The following is a 14,455-nucleotide window of genomic DNA, read 5'->3' on the forward strand; positions in this document are numbered from 1 at the left end:
GCACTGTTACAGTCATCCCACTCCATAAAGGGGTAGCGACTACAGACCCTGGGAATTATCGCCCCATTAGCCTGATGAGTCTGATATGTAAGGCTATGGAGTGCATCATCATCATGGACCTAATTAACAAGAATATAGGGAATCTCCAAACTCTAGATCCCACGCAATTTGGTTTTGTGAAAGGTAGAGCATGCCTACTGAACCTGGTTGATTTCTTTGAGTCAGTCATCAGAGCTGTGGTTGAGGGTAAGGCAGTTCATACAGCCTACCTTGATCTGGCCAAGAAGGCCTTTGATACCATTCTCCACTCGGGAATTATTGATAAACCCAACTAACTAGGCATCAACCCCTATATCACTAGGTGGGTTGCAAATTGGCTCACAGATAGAACCTACAGTGTGAAAGTAGTGGACTCTAAGTCAGACTGCTGACCAGTCATGAATGGAGTCTACAGGGATCAGAAGTCCAGGCCAACATGGAGGGACTCTGGATGACCAAGTTCGCAGATGACTGCAAGCTGGGAGCCATTATTAACTCCCCAAGTGATGTAGTTATCCTACAGAAAGGCCTCACTGAGACCAATGACTGATGTCGAAACCATGGCCTTAAGCTTAATTCCAAAAAATGTGTCATCATCCCCTTTGGGAAAAACTCAGTTCTTACTAATTACCACATCAATGGGAGCCCGCTGAACACTGAAGTCATTATAACAGATCTGGGGACACAGGTTGACAGCAGCCTCTCCTTCGACCACCACATTGCTACTGTTGTCAGAAAGTCCTTCTATGTGGCACATCTCATTCCCAAGGGTTTTGCATCCAGTAAGACAGAGCTCATCATCTCTCTCTCTACTCTTCCCTCATTAGGCCAGTCATCAAGTATAATGCCCCATTTGGCATGTACCTCACTAGACACAACAGCTGCAAAGGCCACAAAAGTACCTCACAAATAGGATTCTGGGCCTTAAACACATGCCCTACATGGACAGACTCTAAAAAACTCCAGCTATTCTCTGTCTCATATCATCTGCTAAGAAGCAATCTCTGCTTGACGTACAAAGCCATGTCTGACCCAGCTCTGTTGGAAATGCTACATCTAAATAAATCCCAGTCCCTCCGCACCACATGGTCCAGAGACCTTCACCTCATTACCACAATTAACAGAACATGCTGGAGGGACAGGTTCATAACCCAGAGACTGCCCATGCTCTGGAACAGACTTCCCATACATGTCAAGCAGAGCACCTCACTGGCCCTCTTCAAGAGAAATCTTGATGAGTGGATGGGAAATAGAAAGTTCACCCCAAGGATCACTCCAGTGGTGCTACTTGATAGAGGCACTGGGAACTAACGTCAGGCAGCAAAATGCCAGGGCACTTCTATGGGCTAGACTTGTAAAGGCTCCAGGGCCATTAGCCTAGTACACACCTATGGCCCTATGAACCTATAAGCAGTTTTAGTCTGTGAGTGCAAAAATGGATGCAGTCCTATCAAGTTTCATCAGTATCAGCATGAATACTTTGGAATTTGATCAGCAGGTGTTCAGTTGGCTGCAGGGGGATCAACCAGAAGCTTGTGTTTTAAGGAAAAAACAAAATTCTGTTTTTCTCTCTTTTTTTCAGATGTGCTATGAGCTATATTTTTTTATTTTATGTAGTTAAAGATACTCCATTGTGGTACTTAGTGACAGTTGTGCATAGCTAGCTGTTAAGCTGATGGGAGTATTTACATGTTTTGTGAGAAATGCTCATAAGGATTGTAGGCATGGAAGGGAGGACTTCTAAAAGAACACGAGCTATAGGTGTGATCCCTGGCATTACTTAGATGGTGCTGTTGGAGAGGATAAGTTAAGCATCACAAGGTGTGTGCAGCTAACAAGAGTGTTCAGGTGTACGTAATCACTGGACAACAATCTATATAGCAACTCTAAGGCATTTTTCTCATACAGAAATAACATTATTATAATGGTTGATAATAATACCAGATAACAAGAAACTTGTTGACATTTTTAGCAAAAACTCTTTCAGAGTGAATATCAGTCACCTCTAATAATTCTGATAATTTATGAAAATTACAAGAATAAATCCTGATTTAATCCCCAAAGTTCTAACTAAAACAAAAGCAAACTGTATATAGGTCCAGGTCTAATTTTATGAATATTAATAACATTTTTTTCTGAGTAATTGTTATCCAATTTTCATTTTGTATCATGAAATAACATTATCAGTACATATTTTGCCTTTGCGAAAACAGGCTGTAGTGGTTCCTTATCACAGGGGATGTGATAAATGTCTGATGGCTTATTTACATCTATAATTGACGAGTGTTTTGAGAGAGTCCTTCATAAAAGTATGCCATTAAAGCATTTATTCATATCTGACCCTTACCAGAGCACATTTACTCCAAACCAATCTCATTCATCCAGTCTAAGTTGGTTTTATTCGAATGTAACCAATATTTTTTTTTCTTTCAAAGACCGCCTCCCCATTGGTGAAGGTGCCAAACAGTACTGTGGTAGGAAGGGGAGGCCCTCCCTCAACTTTCAGGTAATGTGCTCAGCAGATGGCCTCATCATAAACCTCATAGCAGCAAATCCCAGAAGCATGTTTGATGCCTCCATACAGAAGAAAAGCACTCTACAGGTGATGTTTAAATATGGGGAAATTCTGGAAGGACTACATGTATATAGACAAATATGTATGTGAGTGTACAAGGCTATGGTGGGAATACTGCAACAGGTGCAAGCTATGTACTGTTCTAGTCATCCCAATTTAAGACTGCAATTATCCACTGGAGCCATAACCTAGGATAGCTAAATGATCTGAATCTACACTTGCTAATAATGCAGTCAGTAGAGCACACACCACAGCACAAAGCATCACTAAAAGAGGATATTCATGTGTCTGGTTACATATGGGGGAGTACTGCAGTATATACCACAAAAAGTACTACAATATACACCACAAAATGTTACACAGATGATCACTGCATGTGCCATCTTGCACAATAAGATAACAGCCAGGTACATTTGCCTGCCAGTCCAAGATGGGGGTAAACAACCTCAAGAACCCCAGGCAACTGAATGTGAACAACCAGAGATACTACCAGTTGATCTGGGACACAGTTAACTATCACCAAGATATAGCTGACACAGGGTGCAGCCATATATCTGAGCATATACAACCCAGCAAAGCTGGGTTCACTGCTAAGAGTCAGGACACACTAGTGGAGTACATATCAAGTGTGACCTGTACACAGGGCCATCATACAGACATACATGCATACTTTTCTGCAATACACATGTGCAGGGTATAGAGAAACAGCCACAAGCATGACACAGTATGGCATGTATAAATGCAATATGCAAGGAAGGCATATTAGCATATGGTGTACAAATAGGTTCATAGGTTCATAGTCAGTTAGACATCACTGGTAGGTCAGGTGTACCAACAATGTTAGTGATATGCTGTTTGAGTATGCCCACATGGTATTGTTTGTCAGTCAGATGACAGTGGTAGTGGGTATATATGATTTTCAGGATGTATGATTGCAAGTGAGCTGACAGGGAGAAATAGAGGTGTCAGGCAGATATGCATGTGCAGGAAAGCTTGATATGGATAGTATAAAGGAGACACTGACATATAATAATGGCATGGACAGTTGGGTGGATAGAACCTAGACCTACATATGTATATACATAGCAATAGTTACACAGTATACAATGTGGCTGATGAAAACATACCACAGGATAGTGTATACTAGGGGTGAGTGCAATGTTTATGCTTATATAGAGGCACTATGTCCTCAACATGACATGCAAGTGGGATTCATAGGTTCATAGGTTCATACTAGGCTATCTGCCCGAGGGCATTTACAAGCCTAGCCCATCATTTTGTGGCTTACGCCACCCCTTTAGTATGGAGAACTATACCCATTATTTTGCTGTGCCTCTGTCGAGCAGTGACACTGAGGTAATCCCTGGGGTATATCTGCGATCTCCCATCCATTGGTCAAGATTTCTCTTGAACAAGGCCAGCGAGGTGCTCTGCCTCACATGTACCGGGATTTTGTTCCACAGCATAGGAGTCTTTGGGTGATGAATCTATCCCTCCAGCACGCCCTATTAATAGCCGTGTCAAGGTTTAAGTCTCCGCCTTGTGGCTCTGATGGATCTAGATTTTTGAGGTGAAGCATATTCATCAAATCTGGGTTTGACATGGCCTTGTATGTTAGGCAAAGGTCACCTCTGAGCAACGTGTGTTTACTGAATAGAGCTGGAGTTCTTTCAGTCGGGCAGCATAGGACAGATTTTGAGACCCTTTATCCTTTTGGTGAGGAACTTTTGTGGCCTCTCCAGCTGCTGCAAGTGTCGGGTCAGATACATTCGAATGGGGCATTGTACTCAATCATTGGTCTGATGAGTGATGAGTAAAGGAGACTATGACCTCCTTGATCTAGATGAGAATCCCTTCATGATAAGGTGGGCAATGTAGAAGGTCTTCCTAACTACTTTAGCTACATGGGTGTCGAATGACAGACTACTATCAACCTGGGTCCCCAGGTCCCTGATAACTTCTTCTGTGCTCAGTGGATTGCCACCTATTTGGTAGCTAGGGGTAACCTTGTTTTTCCCGAAGGGTATGACTATGCATTTTTGGCATTTAACTTTAGGCCGTGGCTCTGGCACCAGTTATCCGTTCTGTGAGACCCTTCTGAAGGATATCTGTGTCAGATGTGTTTCTACTATGGCGCCCAGTTTGCAGTCATCTGCAAACTTTGTCAGCCATAACCCTCCTGTGTTTGCTTGTACTGGAAAAGTCAATGCCAAGCAAGAGTGGGCCCAGGACTGAGCCCTGTGGGACACCACTTGTGACAGGCTTTGAGTCTGACATGGCGCCAGCAGCTCTGACCCTGTGGGTTCTGTCACTCAGCCAGTTTGCAACCCATCTTGTGATGTATGGGTTGACATTTAAGCTGATGAGTTTTCAATGATACCGAATGGGGTATTGTATCGAAGGCCTTAGCCAGATCGAGGTAGGCTGTATGGACTGCCTTTCCCTCATCAATGGCTTTGGTGACTGTTTCGAAAAAGTCAACCAGGTTTAAAAGGCATGATCTGCCTTTGACAAAGCCAAACTGGGTTGGATCCAAGGTCTGCAAATTCCCTATGTCTTTATTTATGAGGTCCATTATGATCCTCTCCATGGCTTTGCAGATAGGAACCTCACATGGCCTACGTTTAACAGATAGAGAATAGTCTACTTGGAGTCAAGTAGAGATGATCTTTTTAATTTTAGGATACGCTGATTAGATCAGTAGTATAGTTCGAGGAAGGTAGTTTTAAGGGAAAATTTTAAGAGTGGACATTGCTTACTGATGTTATACAATATGTGTGTGCTACGTGCACACATATGCGCAGTGCTACTGTCAGAGGAATGGCTCTTTGCACAAGAAAACTCACTGTCTTACAAAGGGAACAGACAATGGGCAAGTGATACCATAATACAGCAAGACAGGAAGAGAGAATCCAGCGAATGTGTGTAATTATATGTCTCATCTGAATGTCAGTATTAATTGTGCTGACAGCCCAGGAAAGGCAGATGTGTGCATTTGTGTATGCCAACTAGACAGTACAGATACAAAATAACTGGCAATATGCAGATAAAAATACAACCAACAACAAAACATGTGTGTGTGCCATACAACAGATATTGTATATACCAAGGTAACATACATCACCATACCACAGAAGAAATATATATGTGTGCAAAGATGCACAATTGGCGAAGTATGTGTAAGCAACATAATAATGGACAACATACAGTCAGTAGGATTTGTCAGTGTACCAAACTATAACAGGTATACTGTATGCTGCCATGCTATGACAAATAAGTAATCCAGAGACATGTATGTGGTGTAGTATATACAACCCTATATAAAAGCAGACAGTGTAAATCAGAAATATTACATAACAGCTACCAAGTTTAAAAAGTGGAGTGGAAATCCCTGTAGCATCAGACAATTGTAGTACCATAACATAGCTGTAATGGGTAGTGGGTTTCACTCCAGTTATTTCTACCACAGGCTGGGAGAACATATAGACACATGTGCACTGGAAGATGAGGCTGTGTGGGATGCACTAATGCAGCCAAGCACACACATGTTGGTGTCTATACCATGTCTCTAGGCTACCTTGCCAACATTAGTATCTGCCATGTCCCTGTTGTATGGCAAAACTGTCAGCAGGGGTCTCAGTAGTGTCAGATGATACTGTGACTGCACCTGGGTTAGTTGATCTGGGAGGACAACTATTGTCAGTCTTTGTCTGTGTTTGTTGACCAGTTGTTGTACTGTGTGAGCACTGTTGCACAGGATGAAACACAGAACCAATTGCCATGGGTGGCATGTACATGGTAATGTAGAACCCTTCTCCTAGATGAACCATCTCCTACTGCTGACATTCCTGACCTTCGTACATCACTCACACTTGATGTACCATATGTTCACTTGCCATCACAAGGTCACACTGCTCTGTGTGAAGATAGTATTGAAGTGCTCACTGGTTTGTGACAGCAGATGTACACCTTGAAATAGACACCCATGTAATTGTGGCATGTGAGCACATGCACCCATCTGGACAGCAGACGTCCCCTATGTAGGCATGTCACTACTAGGGCAATACCCTGTGGAGAACTGTTACCAGGGGTTCTGGCGTCATCCTCACCTAAAAGGTTACTGCAACTGTCACTTTCATGTTGACTGGCATCTGGGCTGGTGACTGCACCCTGGCTGGCTACTGTATCCAGTGTGGAACTGGGAACAGCATCCCCAAACAGTGAGTCCTGTGAGTCATGGGCAGTGCTTTGAGTGTCAACCACATCATCTACGACATGAAGGTTAGTGGAAGATGCTGGGGAGGACACACCATCCACAGGACCTGAAATGTGTGAAATATAAAAAAGAGTTAAAATGTGTTGCAACAGAAATGGTGAGTAAAGGATATTGTGGCACAAGTGTATACAGAATGGTACACTACTGAAAGACATGCATGTTTGTGATCAGTGATATCAACAGCTACATCACTATGGAAGTCTGTCAGCTGACACTGAGGGTTAACTCTGTGAGCTGTAATTCCTGTGGTGCAGGGTATGATTCCCTCAGCTGACATTTGTCTACTGTGTGACACTGAGCAAGTCCCTTAACCAAACAGTGCTTAGGAGAAAAAGTAATTTGGACTGGGCTCTTTAATGGTTCACTGGACTGCAAGCCTAGTAACTATCTATGAAACTGAATCTGAAAAAAAAAGTCCTGTAATGGTATGCATGTTGACATAACAGTCACAAACCCAAGCATATTCAGTTTTTGTAGACTAGTGGTCTATGTTCACAGCATTATTATGCAACACACACCCAGTTTCAAAAGTGGAATAGCACATGCAGAAGTGTCTGTAATTTCTGACAGGTGTAATACACACATGTGAGGGGACTATTCTGATACTGCACTTATAACATACATATAATACGTATGTATCATTCATATAAAAATTATGCAATAATTGAGTGGGTGCCTTTTAACCATAGTAATGTCATGACTTATCTGTCTAAGGACACTGACCTTAGTGCCCCCTACAGAAATCCATCTGTTACTAGCCTGGTTATGAAGTGAGGCAATAAACTCCTCTGAGAATGATAGTGATATTGACTTCTATGCTGTCCTACGTTATTTGTGTGTTGTATAGCAGGCATATATTACAGGGTTTGCAGGCATGCAAGGACATCTCAAGTCTACCAGTGGCATTCACCTAATAAACTATGTCCTTTCAGAATCCATATCACCAAACAGTGTCACCTCCATATCTGAGGCCTGGCCATGTACATGTCAAACTTCTATACGTTTCTCATTCTCCTGTATGGTGAAATAGTGTTGCCTGTGGCAAGAAGCAGATATATACAAAACATAAATAGATTACCTGCACTGCTGACAAGGCCCATGAACAATAGACGTTACAGTACAACCTGCAATAGGCCTACTGCATTTGATAGTGCTAATGTCTAATGCATGGACATATTGGATCAGGACATATGGACAAGGTGCTGGCATAGTTGAACATGATGTGTATGTAATGGAGTAATCTTCCACATGCACACCTAACCATGATAAAAGCTGTCCATTTTGTAGTAACACAACATGGAAAACACTGATACATACTGTGGTGATACTTGGTGGATGTCTGTGGGGTGGACCAATACACCATACATGACCTGATTCATCTGTACAGGAGTTGGACACTACAAACATCAGCTGCCACAACTGTTAACATAACAATACTATAAAGGAACATACTACAGTATATGTGCATAACTCTGGTAATCACCTATCACTTGAATACATGTCAGTGCTTTATTTAATAATTGATGTGGTTTAACATAACACAACATGCAATGGAGTACATGCCCATATGCCTAGTAGGAGCACAGAAATCTTGTAAAATATGTGTTATACAAATGGGATGCATGAGCAGCAGTAAGCAGTAATAAGTAGGCCAACAGTATATGCCACCATTGCAAAATGCTGCCAAAGATGTAGCTGTAGGGAATACAAAAGGGATGTATGTACAGGAAGACTATGATAAACACCCATGTATGTAGACACCACACTGTGACTGTGTAGAACAAACATATCTGATGGTGCTGACAGCAGAACCCAGACAGCCTACACAATGGCATAAGTAATGGAAAGGCAGGTAGATCAAAAACACTGAGATGTCGTTTTAGTTGGCCATGGGGAACAATAGATTAGCAAATGTTTACAAAATGCTGTGACAGAGCAACACACATTTACTGACAACAAACACTTAAGAAAGAGATTGTGGAGGCCTGCAGGCATCAACACATTAATAAATCTTTATAAAATTCAATGAGAGAGACACACACATTTTCAGATAGCAAACTCTTCAGAACGTATTTGCAGTTGCGAACTGACATACAAACATTCACATATGTTTATAAAATGACTTTACAAATATCTCCTGTTACTGGATAACAATACAATGACAATGCAACACACACTTGTAGTTTACAAAATATTTCGGAAAGAGTTTGTTGATACCTGCAGGCACATTTATGCAGTAGACAAATACATAAACATGACATTAAAATATTATAACAGTACCAAAGAAACGACAGTAGGAAAGCATTAGTGCCTCATTAGGAATTAAAAAAAATCTGCAAAGAATCAACAAATTTGTGGTATGTATGATGAAAGAATAATAGTTCACTGTTTTTTCACTAGCATGATTATTAACTTGAATAAAAAAACTGCAAGAATGATATGAAATATAAAGGGTTAATTTAGGAATAGTATAAAATGCTGAAAAATAGGAAGTAGCAAGTGTGCTGGCATAGCTTAATTAGATACTGACATTCATGTGAAGGAGTATGTTATTGAGAAACAAAGTCTGTAAAGATAACTGCGTAGATGGCAGCTGAAAGGACATCAATGAAGTAAAGAGATGTAACATCAAGCAAAATAAAGTTGGAACATCAAGTTTCAGATAGTGCTGGAACACCACGTTTCAGATAACTGAGTTTCCTTGGACCACCGAATTTGAAAGAATCAAGGACAAATCATAAATTAGAAGAACAAAGAAAAGTGTTATACAAAGGAAGACTGTAGTACATCAGACTGAGAAAAATATCAGACTTTTTGGTATAAGTATGAGAGTGTATAAATAAGCTTTGGGAATTTGCCATAGAGAGCAGACAGCATCTGTGTTGCATGCTTGTAGCTCCAAAGAAAATGTAATAGTAAAATGCGTATTAACTGAAGCAGTTTATCTCAGTGTATTTATTGTACTTAGTACAATACAGTAATAAGACTAGTTGGTCACAATAAATAGTTAAATATACGGTGGTATGCAAGCATGTAAATGCAAGTAACAGCAAGAAACCAACAGAAGGCAGTATATAATTTTCAATGGCGAGCCACAGTTGACGGACTGAATGGTTTCTTTTTGTGACAACTACAGCTTCTTTTTTATTTTATTCATTTAGTACATCCAGTCCAAGTGTAAATATTTGCCTCCTTCTTATGCACAGTATCCAGTAGCAGAACAGTGCATCTTTGCCAGTTCCACAGGTCCTATACATTCACACAGCTAAATCTACCAGCTGTGTTTGACCACCTTTTGGGAGAATCAACGAGGAACACAGAAACTGGTAATTTTTTTTTGTTTCTCATTCTACAGCATGGATGCCATAAAACAAAAAATTGTACATTGCAAGACTACCTTTCAGGTAGATCGTAATAATAGTCCAGCACATGTATGGTCAGGATTTGAAGATTGGTATAAACAAAACTGTAGCACATGTAGTACTTTACTAGGTAAAGTTGATGTCAATACTTTATATAAATGCATTATGTTTGACTGGTATCTTAAACAGCAACATCACTGGTATAGCAGTAAACATTTATTGTGCAAGTCATATGAAACTGCTTTCTGTGTGCAATGTCATAAAAGTAATGGTAAACAACTAGATGCATTATGTCCTGTCACCACATGTAAAATGTTAATTTCACAGTTACAATATCAGTCAAGTCAGTTATTTACAGAATCTTCTGTATATCTTGTTGACAAAAGTAGCATAAAACCACTGCACATTACAAAACAGATAAAAACAGAGATGAGGTTCATGGTGAACTGACAGAAAGATTTAATAAACTTCTAAGACACAGTCAGAGTGAGTTCAAAAAGTTCAGACAACATATGCAGACACTTTTTCAGAAGTGCATAAGAGCCTTAATGTCAACAGAACAGAATACTGACAAATATAATCTGGTTATTAAAGAGTTAAAGCAACAGCAGTTAACTACGCTGATAGAAAATAATTTACGATGTACTATTCTACATTTAGAAAATGGTTAAGCATACACAGCACAAACTTTCATTCAGTTAAAGCAAGGCACTTAAATTGTGATTTTCAAACTATTTCAAATAACAAAACAGTTCTAGGGTATAGAAATCAAATAAAAGTAGTTAAACACAGTAAAGACATGATGTCACAAGACTGACTGCATGTATTTTCTTTTAATCTGAAATAGGTTCATAGGTTCATAGGTTCATACTAGGCTATCTGCCCGAGGGCATTTATAAGCCTAGCCCATTGTTTTGTGGCTTACGCCACCCCTTTAGTATGGGGAACTATACCCATTATTTTGCTGTGCCTCTGTCGAGCAGTGACACTGAGGTAATTCCTGGGGTATATCTGCGATCTCCCATCCATTGGTCAAGATTTCTCTTGAACAAGGCCAGCGAGGTGCTCTGCCTCACATGTACCGGGATTTTGTTCCACAGCATAGGGAGTCTTTGGGTGATGAATCTATCTCTCCAGCACGTCCTATTAATAGCCGTGTCGAGGTTTAAGTCTCCGCCCTTGTGGCTCTGATGGATCTAGATTTTTGAGGTGAAGCATATTCATCAAATCTGGGTTTGACATGGCCTTGTATGTTAGGCAAAGGTCACCTCTGAGCAAGCGGTGGCGACTGAATAGAGCTGGAGTTCTTTCAGTCGGGCAGCATAGGACAGATTTTGAGACCCTTTATCCTTTTGGTGAGGAACTTTTGTGGCCTCTCCAGCTGCTGCAAGTGTCGGGTCAGATACATTCCGAATGGGGCATTGTACTCAATCATTGGTCTGATGAGTGATGAGTAAAGGGAGACTATGACCTCCCTTGATCTAGATGAGAATCCCTTCATGATAAGGTGGGCAATGTAGAAGGACTTCCTAACTACTTTAGCTACATGGGTGTCGAATGACAGACTACTATCAACCTGGGTCCCCAGGTCCCTGATAACTTCTTCTGTGCTCAGTGGATTGCCACCTATTTGGTAGCTAGGTAACCTTGTTTTTCCCGAAGGGTATGACTATGCATTTTTGGCATTTAACTTTAGGCCGTGGCTCTGGCACCAGTTATCCGTTTCTGTGAGACCCTTCTGAAGGATATCTGTGTCAGATGTGTTTTCTACTATGGCCCAGTTTGCAGTCATCTGCAAACTTTGTCAGCCATAACCCTCCTGTGTTTGCTTGTACTGGAAAAGTAGATGCCAAACAAGAGTGGGCCCAGGACTGAGCCCTGTGGGACACCACTTGTGACAGGCTTTGAGTCTGACATGGCGCCAGCAACTCTGACCCTGTGGGTTCTGTCACTCAGCCAGTTTGCAACCCATCTTGTGATGTATGGGTTAACATTTAAGCTGATGAGTTTTTCAATGATACCGAGTGGGGTATTGTATCGAAGGCCTTAGCCAGATCGAGGTAGGCTGTATGGACTGCCTTTCCTCATCAATGGCTTTGGTGACTGTTTCAAAAGTCAACCAAATTTAAAAGGCATGATCTGCCTTTGACAAAGCCAAACTGGGTTGGATCCAAAGTCTGCAAATTCCTATGTCTTTATTTATGAGGTCCATTATGATCCTCTCCATGGCTTTGCAGATAAGGCTTGTCAAGCTAATGGGCCGGTAATTTCCAGGGTCTGTGGAGGCACCGCCTTTGTGAAGTGGGACCACAGTTGCAGTGTGCCACTCCGTGGGTACGTATCCAGAGGTAAGACTTTGATTAAACAGCTGTCCTAGCTGTGGGTTTAATTCCTCATTGAGTTCGTGGAGCACACAGCCGGGGACACCATCGGGTCCCATGGATGCTGTGTTTTTGCTTTGGAGAGAGCAGTTCTCACCTGGGCTGGAGATGCTTGGGGGCTGCACTCATTTGGTATAGATATCTCTCCTTTTGGGGAGGGGAGAAGTTTGCACTGAACCTGTCAGCCAGTATTTTGGCAATGTCTGTAGGATCAGTAATCTTCACATCATTTTGAACTAGTTCTGAGCATATCTGGGAGTTTCCTCCTAGGTTTCTAACATAGCTAAAGAAGGCCTTATGATTGTCTTTTGAGTCTTTAGCTATTTTTCTCTCAAAATTTGCTTTGGATGATTTTATGAGAGCTCTTAGTTTTTTACTTATAGTGATCAAGGGTGTCTTACCTTTTAAGGATTTTGCTCTATCTTGTAGTAGCTTCCTCCTTTTGTTGTAGAGTTTGTTTATGGCTGGGGTCCACCAGACTGGACGCTTGCCTTTGGTACAAAGAGTCTTTGTTTTGCTTGGGATTGCCTTATCCATGCAGTCCTGCAGGTGCTGGTAGAAGGCATTTGTAAGTGATTCAGCGGCTTGAGTATTGTTTTCCGCCGGCTCGGGGGCCTGAAAGGAGACCACACTAGTCTTTAGAAGTGTGAAGTCGGCTTTTGAGAAGTTCTTTACTGTGGTCTTTTTATTTCAGGTGGGGTGGGATGAGGACCCCCAGCGAGATTAGTTTGTGATCTGATCTCACCAGTGAGGGGTATACTTCGGTGTTGAACATTGTGCTCCCATGTTCGTGATGATGAGATCAAGTATGTTATCTCCTCTTGTGGGGATGGTGACTAGTTGTTCCATGGCATTTGAGTTTATGAATTCCAGGAACTTTTGGGCTAGGGTGTTTGGGCTTGAGTAGTGTTCCCAGTCTATATTAGGGTAATTGAAGTCACCTAGTATGATGGTGTTTGGTGATACATTTATCCCTCTAGTGTTTTCAGGAAGGCCATGTGAGTTTCCTGAGTTTGTGAGGGTGGCCTGTAACATGCTACAATTTGCAGAGCAGTCTTGCCTATGGTTAATTGCACCTGGATGGTCTCCGATGCATCGTGCGTTGCCACCAGTCTTGAGGTGTGGGTGTCCTTGATGAATATGGATACCCTCCTTTCTTGGTATTGTCCGGATTTTGGGGCGGAACGCATGATATGAGGTAAAACCTGATAGCGCTGGGGTGCTCTCAGGAGCCTTGAACCCGGTTTCTGTCACAGCACAGACATCGATGTTCTCCATACTGAGAAGGGCCTCAGTGCGTGCATTTTGAGATTTAGACTTCTGGCATTGAGCACCATTACCCTTAGTTTTTTCCTTTTTGTGTTCTAGGGTGGTAGGTTTAGAATTTGAGCCTTGCCTAAAAAGGCACTATGGGGGTGGCAAGAGCCTTTGCCAATATCCGGAATCCCAGGGGTGACAGGTGCAAGCCGTCCCTTGCGAAGCAGCGTGGCTTGTCCAGCATGTCATCCCAGGCAGACAGATACTGGATCCCCTTTGAATGACACCAGTGTTTAAGCCAATTGTTAAAGCTGATCATCTTATCTCTGTATTGTGGCATCATTCTTGGTGAAGGTAGGATACTGCTCAAGGTCAGGGTCATACATGCCTGGGCTACATAATCAGAGAGCTCCTCAATGTCTCTTTTCATGTAGTCCAAGGAGGTACGTCTCAGGTCGTTTACACCAGCGTGGACAATGACTGAGTCATATTTGTACCTGCTGTTGAGAGACCTGAGTGCTTGCGTTATGTGGCGGATTCTAGCGCCCGACAGGCAGCTTACTGT

This window comes from Protopterus annectens, chromosome 1.part1, assembly GCF_019279795.1.
Source record: "Protopterus annectens isolate FY-2018-M chromosome 1.part1, PAN1.0, whole genome shotgun sequence".
Lineage (NCBI taxonomy): Eukaryota > Metazoa > Chordata > Ceratodontiformes > Protopteridae > Protopterus > Protopterus annectens.